This window comes from Neovison vison, chromosome 7, assembly GCF_020171115.1.
Source record: "Neovison vison isolate M4711 chromosome 7, ASM_NN_V1, whole genome shotgun sequence".
Classification (NCBI taxonomy): domain Eukaryota; kingdom Metazoa; phylum Chordata; class Mammalia; order Carnivora; family Mustelidae; genus Neogale; species Neogale vison.
The window spans coordinates 30003150-30016638 of NC_058097.1; the positions used below are offsets into that span (position 1 = coordinate 30003150).

The 13489-nt window shown below is 49.3% G+C and overlaps 1 protein-coding gene across 5 annotated transcripts in view; it reads right to left on the reverse strand.

The window, feature by feature from the left end:
- Positions 1–12148, reverse strand: part of CHD9 (chromodomain helicase DNA binding protein 9) — a 224425-nt gene extending 212277 nt beyond the window's left edge. For 4 of the 5 annotated variants that reach the window (XM_044256151.1, XM_044256148.1, XM_044256150.1 and 1 more), the window contains exon 1: positions 12093–12148. The gene's annotated coding sequence lies outside the window, so the exon portion shown is untranslated. Of the gene's footprint in view, positions 1–11640; positions 11788–12092 lie in introns of those variants that run through there. The other variant, XM_044256147.1, reaches the window with a different exon arrangement.
- Positions 12149–13489: the final 1341 nt, after the last annotated feature.

Sequence of the window (13489 nt, forward strand, 5' to 3'; positions counted from 1 at the left end):
CTCCCTCTGCCTGCTTCTTTGCCTACTTGTGTGATCTCTGTCTGTCAAATAAATAAATAAGATCTTTTAAAAAAAATCTTAAAAAGAAAGAAGATACACAAATGGTCAATAAGCACATGAAAATATGCTCATGATCTCAGGCATCAGGAAAACGGAAATGAAAACCACATTGAGATCCTATTAGAATGCCTATTATCAACAAAACAAAACAAAACCAGAAAGTAACAAATTTGACAAGGATGTGGAGAAATAGAAACCTTTGTGCATTGCTGGTGGGAACGTAAAATGGTACAAACACTGTGGAAATGCTATGGCAATTTCCCCCAAAATAAAATAATTACCTTATGATCCAGCAATTTCACTCTAGATATATTCCCAAAAGAACTGAAGGCAGGAATATTTGTATCCTCATCACAGTGTTATTCACCATGGCCAAAACGTGGGAGCAACCCAAGTGTCCACGGACAGAGAAATGTATAAACCAGACGCCACATAAGCATACAATAGGATACTATTCTGTCTTTACAAGGAGGACATTCTGACACCTGCTACAAACATGGATGAACCTTAGAGACATCACACCCAGCGAAGGAAGCCTGTCACAGAAGAAAAAATACTGCCCAATACCGTGGGTACAGGGTACCTAGGGCGCCGTCAAAATCGTAGAGATGGAAAGGAGAAAGATGGGTATCCGAGGCTGGCGGAAGGAGGGATCGGGGAGGAAATGAAAACTAAGGCAACAGTTAAACTCATTGTTTCATGAGTTTCGGAAGATGAACAAGCTCTAGAGATGGGTGTTGGCGATGGTTGGTTCTACGGCTGTGTAAAGGTACTTGATGTCATCGAACTATACATTTTAAAATGGTTAAAATGGCCAAGTTTGTGTCATGTATATTGTTGCATAATTAATATATATATTAACCCCCTTCCCTGCTGTGATATGATGAGTGTAGACACACTCACTCACACACACACACACACACACACACACACACCACACACGACCCTGGGTCAGCCTCTCGACCTCTGAGAAGTTCTGCCCTCGCAGGCTGTCTGTCCAGTTAAGCCCAGTCAGCACCCAGGGTATGTCCTTCCCCCTACGCCCTTTGTCTTGTCGGAACTTACAGAGGTGCAAGTAAGACCACAAGCTGGCGTGGGGAGCCCCTCGTGGGCAGGTGGGACAGAAAGACGGACGGAGATGAGGACTGCTCAGGGAGGACAGGCCCCTTGCTCCCAAGCTCGGTCTAAAGGGTAAGGGCTATGAGGCAAGACTGGGTACAGGGGGCCCTCCGTCAGCTGACAGGAAGAGAGGGGACTTCGTGCCTGGCTGTCGGCTGTCGGTGGGAGGAAGTGGTGCTTTAGGGGGCTTGAAAGGAATGAGGATGTGTGTCTGTGTGAACTGGCAGAGGGCACGTCAGATGGGTCGTCTGTCTGTCTGGTGTGTGGTGTGACTGAGAGACAGAAGGTGGGAGACGATGCTGGTTCACCAGGAGGAGGAGGTAACAGCAGGAGTTGGGGGACCAGGTACTGGAATCGGGGTCACACAGCGCCGTGGTCTTGGAAGGTGAGCATTGGGAAGGCATATTTAGCCTCGGTGTGTAACCTCCGGGGGCCGATCCAGAAGGAATGTGAATGCCAAGCTAACATGAACAACAATGTCTGCGCACAGAGGACTTAGTAGGCGCCTCTTACTCAATAACCTCACGTGCTAGGTAACAGCATTAGCTCCAGTCTCTGCTGAGAGCGCGGAGGCCCCACTGGCTCAGGGCCTTGCCAAGAGCACGCCCAGGGCCAGTCAGCGGGAGAACTGGGGCCAGGAACCCAGATCTACGTGGGACCTGAACGCTCATACGTACAAGAAATGGCCGCAGGAGCTGGTTACAAGACACAAATTGCAAGAGTGCCTTAGTTGGCTAAGCGTTCCTCCGCCTTAGGCTCAGGTTAAGATCTCCTGGTGTGGGGGCGGGGGAGCAGGGGTGGCGGTGGGCTTGGGCGTCCCTGCTCAGCAGGGAGTCTGCTTCTCCCACTTGCGTGCTCCCCCCTTCAATAAATAAATAAAATCTTAAAAAAATCCAAACTCACGAATTCCTTTCCCAGGGGCCAGAGATAGAATGATCTGAGCAACAAGATAAGGCAGTATTGGATTATAACCCGGAGTACAAAGTAAAACCCATGGGTCCCTGCTATTATTTAAAACAAAACAAAACAAACAAACAAAAAAAGAGAAATGAATAAATGGGAGAAAAGAGTCAAATTACTCATGCACAAAAGTTCCAAAAAAGGGCTGTAGAGACACTGCCCAAAGAAGGGAGAACAGAATTCCTCAGTCCCTCCAGCGTGCGCTGTGTGTAAGGACTGCCTTCCACGAGAACAGTATGGAACAGGATGGACCGGGGGAACAGTCACGTGACAGTGAGGACCCCTGACACACACTACCTCAGTTGGATGATCGAGCTTAGGGTCAACAGCGGTAGGTTGTGGTGACATCGGGGGTGCCCGCCATGATGTGACGAAAATGGCTCTTTACCTCTTGAGGCTTTCTTCTCCAAACCCCATGAACTCCAGTCATTCCACCAGAGAGGTATTCTACCACATACCTGCCCAGTCCTCCTCAAAACTGGGAAGGTCATCAGAAACAAGGAAAATCCGCTCCACCGTCACAGCCAGCAAATACTTAAGATGTTGTGACAAGGAAACAGGATACCAGATACTGGCAGAGGTCTTGGCATGGAGAAAGGACAGGAGGTAAACACCGAGAAAATCTGAATAAACTGTGGACTTTGGTTACTAAGAATGTATTAATATTGGTTTGTTCGCTGTAACAAACGTACCATAGCACATGTGTTCATCTCAGTAATGGGGGAACTGGGCATGGGGTATATGGGAACTCTCTGGGATATCATCTCGATTTTTCTGTCAGTCTAAACTGGTCTGAAAAGGTCTATTAAGAAATGGGCGTGCCTGGGTGGCTTAGTCGGTTAAGCATCTGCCTTAAACTCAGGTCACGATCCCAGGGTCCTGGGATCGAGTCTCCTGTAGGGCTCCCTGCTCAGCAGGGAGCCTTCTTCTTCCTCTCCTCCTTGTTCCTGTGCTTTCTCTCGCTATTTCTGTCTCTCTCTCAATAAAATAAAATAAAACAAAACAAAATAAAATCCAATCCCCAGGCCGATGCTCAGAAGCCGTGGCCCTCTGTTGTGGCTTTGCACAGTCTATCAGAGCTGTGAATGAAGCGGGCCCCCTTCCCTGCCTATTGACCAACCCGAGAGAAGCCGCAGATAGAGTGATATCTTCAGGGTTGGCGAAATCGTTCACACCAAGGACACTGTATGCCTCCTCCTCCATCGGACTCCCTGAGGCTAGGGATGGCTCTTCTCTCATCAGACTGGCAGCCTTCCTAGTATAAGAACTGGATCTCCACTCTCAGACCGGGCAGCACGGCTGCCCCTGAGGGTAGGGCCCACTCTTCCTCTGGAGGATCTCAAGAAGGCCTCCCGCAGTGGCTCCAGGTGCCACGGATTCTCCGTATACATTTTGTCTCCCTTTTAGGGAAGTCAAGGTTCTTCAGACCGGAGGGAGGAAAGGCCCTGGACAAAAACGTACATTTTTTTTTTTTTAAGATTTTATTTATTTGTCAAAGAGAGAGAGTGTACGAGTGAGAGATCGCACAAGCAGAGAGAGAGGGAAAAGCTGACTCCCTGCCGAGCAGGGAGCCCCATGTGGGGCTTGATCCCAGGACCCCGGGTCCATGACCCGAACTGAAGGCAGATGCCTAACAGACTGAGCCACACCAGGTGTCCCAAAATGTACATTTCCAAAAGCCGGCAAAAATAGGTCTCCCAACGCTCAGAGGAGCATAACCAAAGCTCATAACAGCAAACTCAATGATCTCTTGGGTTTGGTGCTCTAGCTGCCTTTCCAGGACCCATCGAGCCTCAGGCATGGACAAGTGATAACAGTACCAACAGTGTAACATGATGATCCTGCCAATTCTAGAACAGAGCTCCCAGAGAGCCGCTTCTCCGCTGCAAGAGGTTATTACTGGGACGCCTGGGTGGCTCAGTTGGTTGGACGACTGCCTTCGGCTCAGGGCGTGATCCTGGAGTCCCGGGATCGAGTCCCGCATCAGGCTCCCAGCTCCATGGGGAGTCTGCTTCGCTCTCTGACCTTCTCCTCGCTCGTGCTCTCTCACTGTCTCTCTCTCTCAAATAAATAAATAAAATCTTTAAAAAAAAAAGAGGTTATTACTGGCAGGTACACAGCAAGTCACCGCCAAATGTGGGGAGCCCGTATCAGTGGGATCCACACACAGTATCTGTAATTACTGATCTGCGAAAGTTCTTAAGACAGGACAGGATGCACCTCTGAACAAAGCAGGAAGAGCAAGGTCTGGAAATCAAATCAAGACTTGACAATGAGAAGGACAAAAAAAAAAAGGCGAATTGTATTAACATAAGCTGAGGGAATATTAGGTAGAGAGAGATGGTCAAGCGTGAGGAGCTCAGCAAAAATGATACAAAAGAGAAGTCTTTGAGAGTCTATCTTATCTCCCATTGTCCAGAGCATTGGGATTTCTGGAAACTCTTGAGCATTACAGACAGCTCAGAGGGCCAGAGCCTCCTAGAATCCCCTCTTGATAAGGATCGTTTTAAAAAATATTTTATTTGAGAAAGACGGTGAGAGGGAGAGAGATCATGGACATGGGGAAGGGTAGAGGGAGAAGCAGGCTCTCCACTGAGGAAGGAGCCCAATGCAGGACTCGACCCCAGGACCCTGGGATCATGACCCCAGCCGAAGGCAGACACTTAACCAACTGAGCCATCCAGGCACCTTCCTGATAAGGATCTTAAGGTTGGTCCCAGGAGCAGTAAGAAGGCAAAGATTTGGTCACTGATTTCAGTCACGTCCACCATGAGCACAAGGATGAGGGGACTAACACGGCTGCCACCATGGACCTTTCTATCCTTCAGTGGATACAAGTCCCTTGGACTGTCCTGGCTATTAAACTCATTCCTCTTGCTTACCTCGTCTTGGGCCTGTGAATACCAGCCTTCTCACTAGAATTTGGCTTCCTATGCGGGCTTCCCTACCGATGAAAGAATGTGCTGACAGGCTGACATAAAATTTTCAGGCTGCCTCGCAGTGCTTGTCCCATTGTGATTTAATATATTTGTGGTCTGGCTTCCCTACCAGGCTCCTGTGAATTTGGTTAGTGTGTCCCTTTCGGCCTGATTAGCTCCATCTCTGGCCTGCAAAGAAAGAGCCTGACCAGCCTCCCACTTCCGCCCCCCACCCCATGACGCTGGCCCTGGGGGGCTTTCTCTGAGTGACAGTCTCCCTCTGGACAACACTATCTAGCTTCTCTCTGCCTCCTCACCCATCACCCCAACCACAGCCATCCACTCTAAGCGCAGAATGAACTGTAGGGGCCCTTAAAAAAAAAAAAAAAGGTAGAACAACAAAAACAACTTTGGAAGTTCTGGGACACACAAGAAAAAGGAAGAAAGGGGCCCTTTGCTTGGGGGAAGATGCTGAGAACACACGAGAGTAGAAGCAGAAGGAACTAGCAATATTTAACCTAGAACAGGGAAGATCTGGGAGAGCCAGCAGGTTCCCTGTCATCAGACAGCTGAAGGCCTGCAGGGACGAAAAGGGGACAGATTTGTTCTCTGAGGCTCCAGAAGAAAGTATGACAATCAAGGGGCGGTCGATTCAGGGAGACAGATTTCAGCTGGGTGAGAAGGAGGAACCTCTTACAGAAGGCTTCCTCTCCCATCAGTAAACCAAAATAATAATTTCACTTTTTTTTTTTCTTTTTTTCTTCTGTCACATTTGTGAGAAGCAGTGTCATCCTGCCATTAAGAACACAAACTGTGGGTGGCCTGGGAGGCTCGGTCGGTTGGTTAAGCATTTGCTTTATGGCTCAGGTCAGGATCCTTGGATGGAGCCCAGCATCCTTGGGGCTCCCTGCTCAGCGGGGAGCCTGCTTCTCCTTCTCCCTCTGCCCCTCCCCCCAGCTCATGCTTGAGTGTGCTCGTGCCCTCTCAACTAAATAAATAAAATCTTAAAAAAAAAAAATCTTAAAAAAAGCGGAGCAGGACAATCTGAGTTTACTTTCCAGTTCTGTTACTTACTGGCTATGTAACTTTGGGCAAGTTACTGAACTTCCCTATGCCTGTTTTCTCAGCTAATAATAGTACCTGCGTCAAGTAGGACTGAACCCATGCAACTGTGGTGAGAAGTAATTAAATTATGCATGTCTGGGGCTTCAAATAACGTCAAGGGCCTAGTAAGTGCTCAGTGAATGGCCACTATCATTTTTATCATATTTTTCTTTAAGTAGATGCATTATGCAAATGTATTTTATCTTTTTTTTTTTTTAAGATTTTTACTTATTTTATTTGACAGATCAAGATCACGAGTAGGCAGAGAGAGAGGGGGAGGCAGGCTCCCTGCCGAGCAGAGAGCCCGATTCGGGGCTTGATCCCAGGACCCTGTGATCATGACCCGAGCCAAAGGCAGAGGCCTTAACCCACTGAGCCACCCAGGCGCCCCTATTTTATCATTTTTTAAAGATTTTATTTATGTATTTGAGAAAGATAGCATGAGAGGGGGAGGGGCAGAGGGAGAGAGAGAAGCAGACTCTCCGCTGAGCAGAAAGCCCCAAGGATGTGGTGCTCGATCCCAGGACCCCCAGAACATGACCTGCGACGAAGGCAGATGCTTAACCGACTGAGTCACCTGGGTACCCTTATGTATGTTTTTTTTTTTTTAAGATTTTATTTTATTTATATGTGCTGCCGAAGCGAGCACAAGATTTTATTTATTTGACAGAGATCACAAGCAGGCAGAGAGGCAGGCAGAGAGAGGAGGAAGCAGGCTCCCCGCTGAGCAGAGAGCCCGATGTGGGGCTCGATCCCAGGACCCTGGGATCATGACCTGAGCCGAAGGCAGAGGCTTTAACCCACTGAGCCACCCAGGCGCCCCCCCCCCTTTATGTATGTATTTTAAAGAAAACACCTAATATTACTACTATGAATGTGGAGCCAGAAACACTTGCCCTGGATAGGTGGAAACTGTACGAATAAACAAAACAGTGTTCTTAAATTTTAGCTGACCGCTCTTGTCTGTTCAGGGCCCAGAATTTGAGGACTTCTGTCTTTTCCATAAGAAAGAGAGACAAGCCTATCTAGTCCTTCACTAGACGTCTTTTGTTGACGGTAGTCAGAAGAGAGTCTGGCAAGTTCCAGGAAGTACCAGGCCAGTGTGGCTGGGGCTCCTGGGCTGGGGAGAGACAGCAGCAGCGGGGCAGGAGCACAGAGACAGTTTACAAAGCGAGTACTTTTCCTAGTCTGAGACTTCATGTCCTTTAGCTCCGTGACTTCATGCCACGCCAGATCATCTCAAGAGGTCCCCAGGGGTATGCGGTACATGCTTAAAAACCCAAATCAGAAAAGACTTTGTAGGGCACCTGTGCTTATCAGTGCTCCTCGGAGGCCACCTGCAGAGAGTTTCCAGTTGCACCCTTTCCCTCTGAAGGCATTTTCTGGCCAAGAGGGGGGTGGGTGGGAGGGTGGGAGGATGGGAGGTGCGGTGGACCGCGGACAGAGTGCAGAAGCGGGGAGGCCTTGAGGAGGCAGGGAAATACCCCAGCTCCCTAGCCTCTTCAGGGGACACACAACCTCTCCAAGGGTTTCCTGGCGAGACTGAGCCACTGCGCTGGTGCTAGCTCACTTACCAAAACATCCTTCATTGGTTTTCCTCCTTTCCCAGGGGCTACATCACTCTCACTGGGCTTTCTCTGGGATCACTTCCCCGGTGAAGTCCTGACACTCAAATTCTTTTTTTTTAGACTTTTCAAATTTATTTATTTGACAGAGAGAGAGAGATCACAAGTAGGCCTAGAGAATTGGGAAGCAGGCTCCCCGATGAGCAGAGAGCCCAATGTGGGGCTCTATCTTAGGACCCTGAGATCATGACCTGAGCCCAAGGCAAAGGCCTAACCCACTGAGCCACCCAGGTGCCCCCTGACACCCAAATTCTTATCTCATGATCTGGGTTTGGGGAAGTCCCAACTAGGTATAGTTCAAACTTCTAGCAATGGAATAAGTTACCTGGTGAGTGATTTACATTTTATTGGGGGAACTCAAGAAACAGCTGAGAACAGCGGATGGGGATTCATGGGTCAAGTAAAGATTTAGCTAGATAGACATTTAGTATTCAGGTCTCATGGTTCTAGATAAACAGTCAGCAAACTATAGCCCATGGACCACAGCCCACCCACCCACAGCCTGTTTTTGTGCAACTATGAGCTGAGAATAGTCTTTATATTTTTAAAATTTTTTAAAAAGATTTTATTTATTTATTTAAGAAAGAGAGAGAGTGTACAAGCAGGGGGAGGGGCAGAGGGAGATGGAGAAGCAGACTCCTCATTGAGCAAGGAGCCCTATGCGTGGCTTGATCCCAGGACCCCGGGATCTTGATCTGAGTTGTAAAGCAGACCCCTAACCAGGTGCCCCACATTTTTAAATGTTTTTTTAAAAAAATCAAAAGAAGAATAACATATTGTGACCCATTAAAGTCATATGAAATCCAAATTTCAGTGTGCATAAATAAAGGTTTACATAAAGTTTTATTGAAACACACTCATTTCCATGCCTTCTAAGGCTGCTGTTCTTCTACAGCCACAGAGGTGAGAAGATGCCACCTGAAACCATATGGTCCACAAAGATCAAAATATTTCCTATCTGGCCCTTTATTAGGAAAAGGTTTGCTGAGCCTTGCTTAAGATCGTTGTCCTTCAGGGATAAGAGGCAGACTGAGACTGGCTGCCCCATGGATGGGGAGACCCGTGCCAGACCTAGTATTCTGGGGCTCATTTGGGTCAGACCTTCACACTTCCTTTTTCTACACTTTTGTGCCCACGCTCACTACTCATTCGGCCCCTGCAGGCAACTGGACTCTGTCATTGAGGCATTAATGGTTTTATATCAGGACTATTTTTATTTTTAAAGGGCATGAGGACTTTTCTTCTCCACACTCCGTGCACTGTCCCAAGTAGTTTCACCCATGCTTTTTGGCTTCTGCAGCACTTTTTTACGACTCCTCCACAGGCCAAACCAAATCTCTAGCCCAGGACTATGTTCTAAGGTCTCGGATCAATACTCAAATGTCTGTTCAGCATTACATTAAGAGGGAGATACTAGAGGTCAGATTTGCTGCTTACCAGCTGTGTAACTTTGGATAAGGTATTTAACCACACAGGGCATCAATTTCATCTGTGAGAGGGGGAAACCATCCAGCCCAGCCTGCCAGGACTACTGTGTTAATCGGATGAAATGAGAGCTGCCCACAAAAAGCACAGTGCCACCTCGCCCCAGCCACTGTCTCCAGCATATTATTATTATTATTGCTGCAATTCTGTTCTCTTTGCCCACTACACTCCCTGCACACTGGCTGTCCTTGAGTTTCCCCACCTTGCCAAGCCATTGGTGACCTCTAGGCCTTTGCACATGCTACTTTCGCTGCCTGAAACACTTTTTCCTCACCTACCCACTCCATCCCTGGCCGCTTCCAACCTTTCTGACATCCAATCTAAGGCAGGCCCTTTCTGTACACCTCTGCACCTTGATTCTTTCATTGCACGTGGGGTGAAGTCTAACTGCAGTCAGTTCTCACTTTTTTTTTTTTCCAATTTATTTTCAGAAAAACAGTATTCATTATTTTTTCACCACACCCAGTGCTCCATGCAAGCTGTGCCCTCTATAATACCCACCACCTGGTACCCCAACCTCCCACCCCCCCCCGCCACTTCAAAACCCCTCAGAATGTTTTTCAGAGTCCATAGTCTCTCCTGGTTCACCTCCCCCTCCAATTTACCCAATTCCCTACTACTCTCTAACGCCCCATTGTCCTCCATGCTATTTGGCAGCGGCTAAACCCACTGAGCCACCCAGATGCCCCAGTTCTCACTCTTCATAGCAGCTATGTTCTATAAAGTTGCCATGGATATGGAATTAGCAAATACGGAACCATTGCTCCCAGCGAAAAACCTAAAGTTAGGTTTCTGGGAGTCTCTGGTCATATTTTCAACAACAGATCAATACCTAACCTTGTGTTATGTGTGTTTCTGTTTAAAGACACCTAATTTAATATACACTGTTGATTTAATCATATTGAACTCAAAGCCAAAATCATGACGACTCATGCCTGAACACAGTTTATCAAATACATGTTTTCTCAGAAAGGTGTATCGCAACCTTCTTAGGCTTAGGAGCACTAGTCAGCACTTGAACGCAATGCTTGGGGGCAATTTCAAACAAAGAAATCACCAACAGAAAAAAGTGCACAAAAATGCATAAAACATGGCACAAAATAGACCCCAAAAGGGACACTTGCTTACAGTATGAGAGCTAACATCCGAAGGCAGAGCTTTGCCTTGGGTTAACCTCAGCTCCAATTTCTGGCCACTCTGCTCATGTCCACGCATGACCACGGAAGCGCTGTGGATATCGATTTGAGGGTTACATGCACATTCTAGCGAGCAGGAGAATTCACGACTACAGAATCTGCGAAAGGTGAGGATCGACTGTACTACTTCTCAGTTCTCTCATTCATGGGAGTGTGAATTCACTGAGAGCCCGTTGACCTCTGTCTTACCATTTTAGGTCTAGCATCTGGAAAGCTGCCTGGCACATAGTAGGCTCTTAATAACGAATAGATCGTGAACAAATGAGTCAATTCAGTGACAGTGCTTTGTTGTGACAAAGGCAGTGACAGCGGTGGTTAACAGAAAATGCACCGCGAGCTGCCTATGCTAAGTGTTTTCTCTACATTCTCTCAATGAGGGAAACAGATTACTACTGCCCCTGGGCCCTAGAGTCAGACTGCCCAGAATCTGCCTAATTATATAACCCTGAGCATGTTCCTTGACCTGACACCCAGCTTCTTCTACCCATATGGGGGTAATTACAGGACTCTCCCATGGGCCACGATGAGAAGTCAAAATTGAAAATGCACAGAAAGCACTTAACGTAGCACCTGGGACAGGTATACCCTCAGGAAACGTGACCTTTCATTGTTAATAATCCCCACAACAACTCTAAGAGGTTTATACCATCACACCCATTTTGCAGATGGGGAAACTGAAGCCAGGCACGGTTCCATGAATTCCTGAGCTAGCTCCGGGGACTCCCAGCCCACGCTGGTAACCACTTTGCCTGTTATGCAAATACATTATCATTTTTATTACCTACAGGGGGGCTTACTCTGACTCCTCAGCTGCATTTACTAAAATGGGTGGGGTAGCTGAAGAGTCTTCTCTCACATTCCATATCAGTGTATTTCTGTTCCTGGCCCACTTCTGAGTTTAACCCTTTCAGAACCAGCCCTGTTGGTTTGTCACCTTGGCTTTGACAGCTCAAAGGCAGAGGTATTTCCTGCTTCAAAAGCAGGAAGGAGGAGGAGGAGAGGCGGGGGTGGGGGGGTATGAGAAGAAGAAGAATCAGCATTCGGGCTCTGTAACAAACGTTCTCGGGTTTTCTCCAACCTTACATCAAGGGTCCTCAAACTTAATGGCTAATTGCAATCTCCTGGGAAGCTTTTAAATATCCAAATGCCCAGGCCCCAACCCAGACCACTTACATTTGAGTCTGGGGGAGGGGAGGCGGGCGCTGGTGGTGGTGGAACTGGAGGCACCAGCATTTTTTAACGCTCCCCAAGGGATCCCAACGTGCAGCCAAGTTTGAGAAGGGTGTCTGGCTCCCATCCGCACCGGGCTGCAAAGCTGGAGTCGCTCTGGGCCTCAGCAACTCTTTTTCTCCTTTTCAGACTTGCCGTTCGGGGAATTCGGGCAGGCTTTCCCGAGGCAGAGGCTAAGCGGAGGACGTCTGCGTGCCGGCGACCTGCTGTTCCGCTCTGCCCCTAGGCCCAGCTTGGAGACCGCGGGGCTCCGGGTCCCCTTAGGCAACGACACGTGTGGCCGCTCCGACTTCTCCGGTTCTGGGCGCGGACCGCGCGCGGGGCTCGGCAGCCGCCGCGCTGCCCACCCCGACCGCAGAGGCTCGAGGGAAACGCCCGAGGCTCAGGAATCCTACCTTGGCTGCCGCCGCTGCCCTCCAGTCCCCGGAATCCTGGGGCTCGGGTTCGCTCCGCCGCCCCGCTCCGCGGTGGCTTTCGCCCGCGCCCGAGCCCGAGAGGCGCCCACTAGAGCGCAGGCGCCACCTAGCGGGCGCGCGGAGGCGGCGCGGGGGCCGCGGCCCGGGGAGGTGGGAGCGAGCGCGGCCCGGGCGGAAATGCAGCCGGCCTGCCCACGTGGGCGGCGGTCCGGCTCGCCTGCGAGCCCCGCGCGCGCGCGCGCGCGGTGTCCCTCCGCCCCCGACCACCTTCCCTACCCAAAGGGCGCTGGGACCCGAACTTGCTCAACTTCCTCGGGGGAGCACCGGCGGCCAGCCAGGCCCTGGCTCCTAGTCTGGAAGCCATCCTGGGATTTTTCCTGGCTGCACCCAGGGGGATCTTTCTGTTCAGCCGGCAGCTTTCAGATTACCCCAGTTTGGAGCAGCCTCTTTCTGAAATAATGTGGAAGCATCCGAAGATGCAAGGGACTGGGTTTCTCTCGAGCCCTGGGAGGCCTTTCCCCTCCCACCAATCTTTTCTTCTTCTTGCCACCCCGCCCGCCCACCTCTTTGCCCTGCTTCCTACCTTGTTCCCTCCAGTCTCTTTGGCTGAAGTTGATTGGACTCCCCTAGTCCGTGTCAGACCCGACGCGGAGGTCAATCAGGTCCCTTAGGAGCTGGCAAACGAGGTCATCTTTCTCGGCCAGCGCTGATGGCTTTTTTTTTTTTTTTTTTGGTTGGGGCTTTCCTGGGGCTTTCGCAGGATTTCTAACCTCCCATGACTCCCTGACACTAAATGCCAGTACCACCCCCAACCCCGGGCTGGGGGGTGGGGGCGGTGGGAGAGTGGAACCGCCTAAGGCTAAGAACCTGTTAGCTGATAATTAAACAATATCCAGAGCAGTCCCACTATCAGGCTTTTTGATAACGGTGGGGACCCTAAGCCACCTCCTTTTCCTGAGGCTTCCCGTATTTATTATTACTATTTTAATGAAAACATGCCAAAACAGGGTTACAAAGATGATGGACCATTTAAAGTGTTTACATTTAGGGTGCCTGGGTGGCTCAGTGGGTTAGGCCGCTGCCTTCGGCTCAGGTCATGATCTCAGGGTCCTGGGATCGAGTCCCGCGTCGGGCTCTCTGCTTGGCAGGGAGCCTGCTTCTCTCTCTCTCTCTGCCTGCCTCTCCATCTACTTGTGATTTCTCTCTGTCAAATAAATAAATAAAATCTTTTAAAAAAAAGTGTTTACATTTCATTTCTTTATTCCCTCAGCAAACGTTAACTGAGCACCTACTAGGAGTCAAACAGTTTTCTACAACGGAGGGATACAACAAAGGGCAAAACACGCCAAAATCTCTGTCCTCATTGAATTCACATT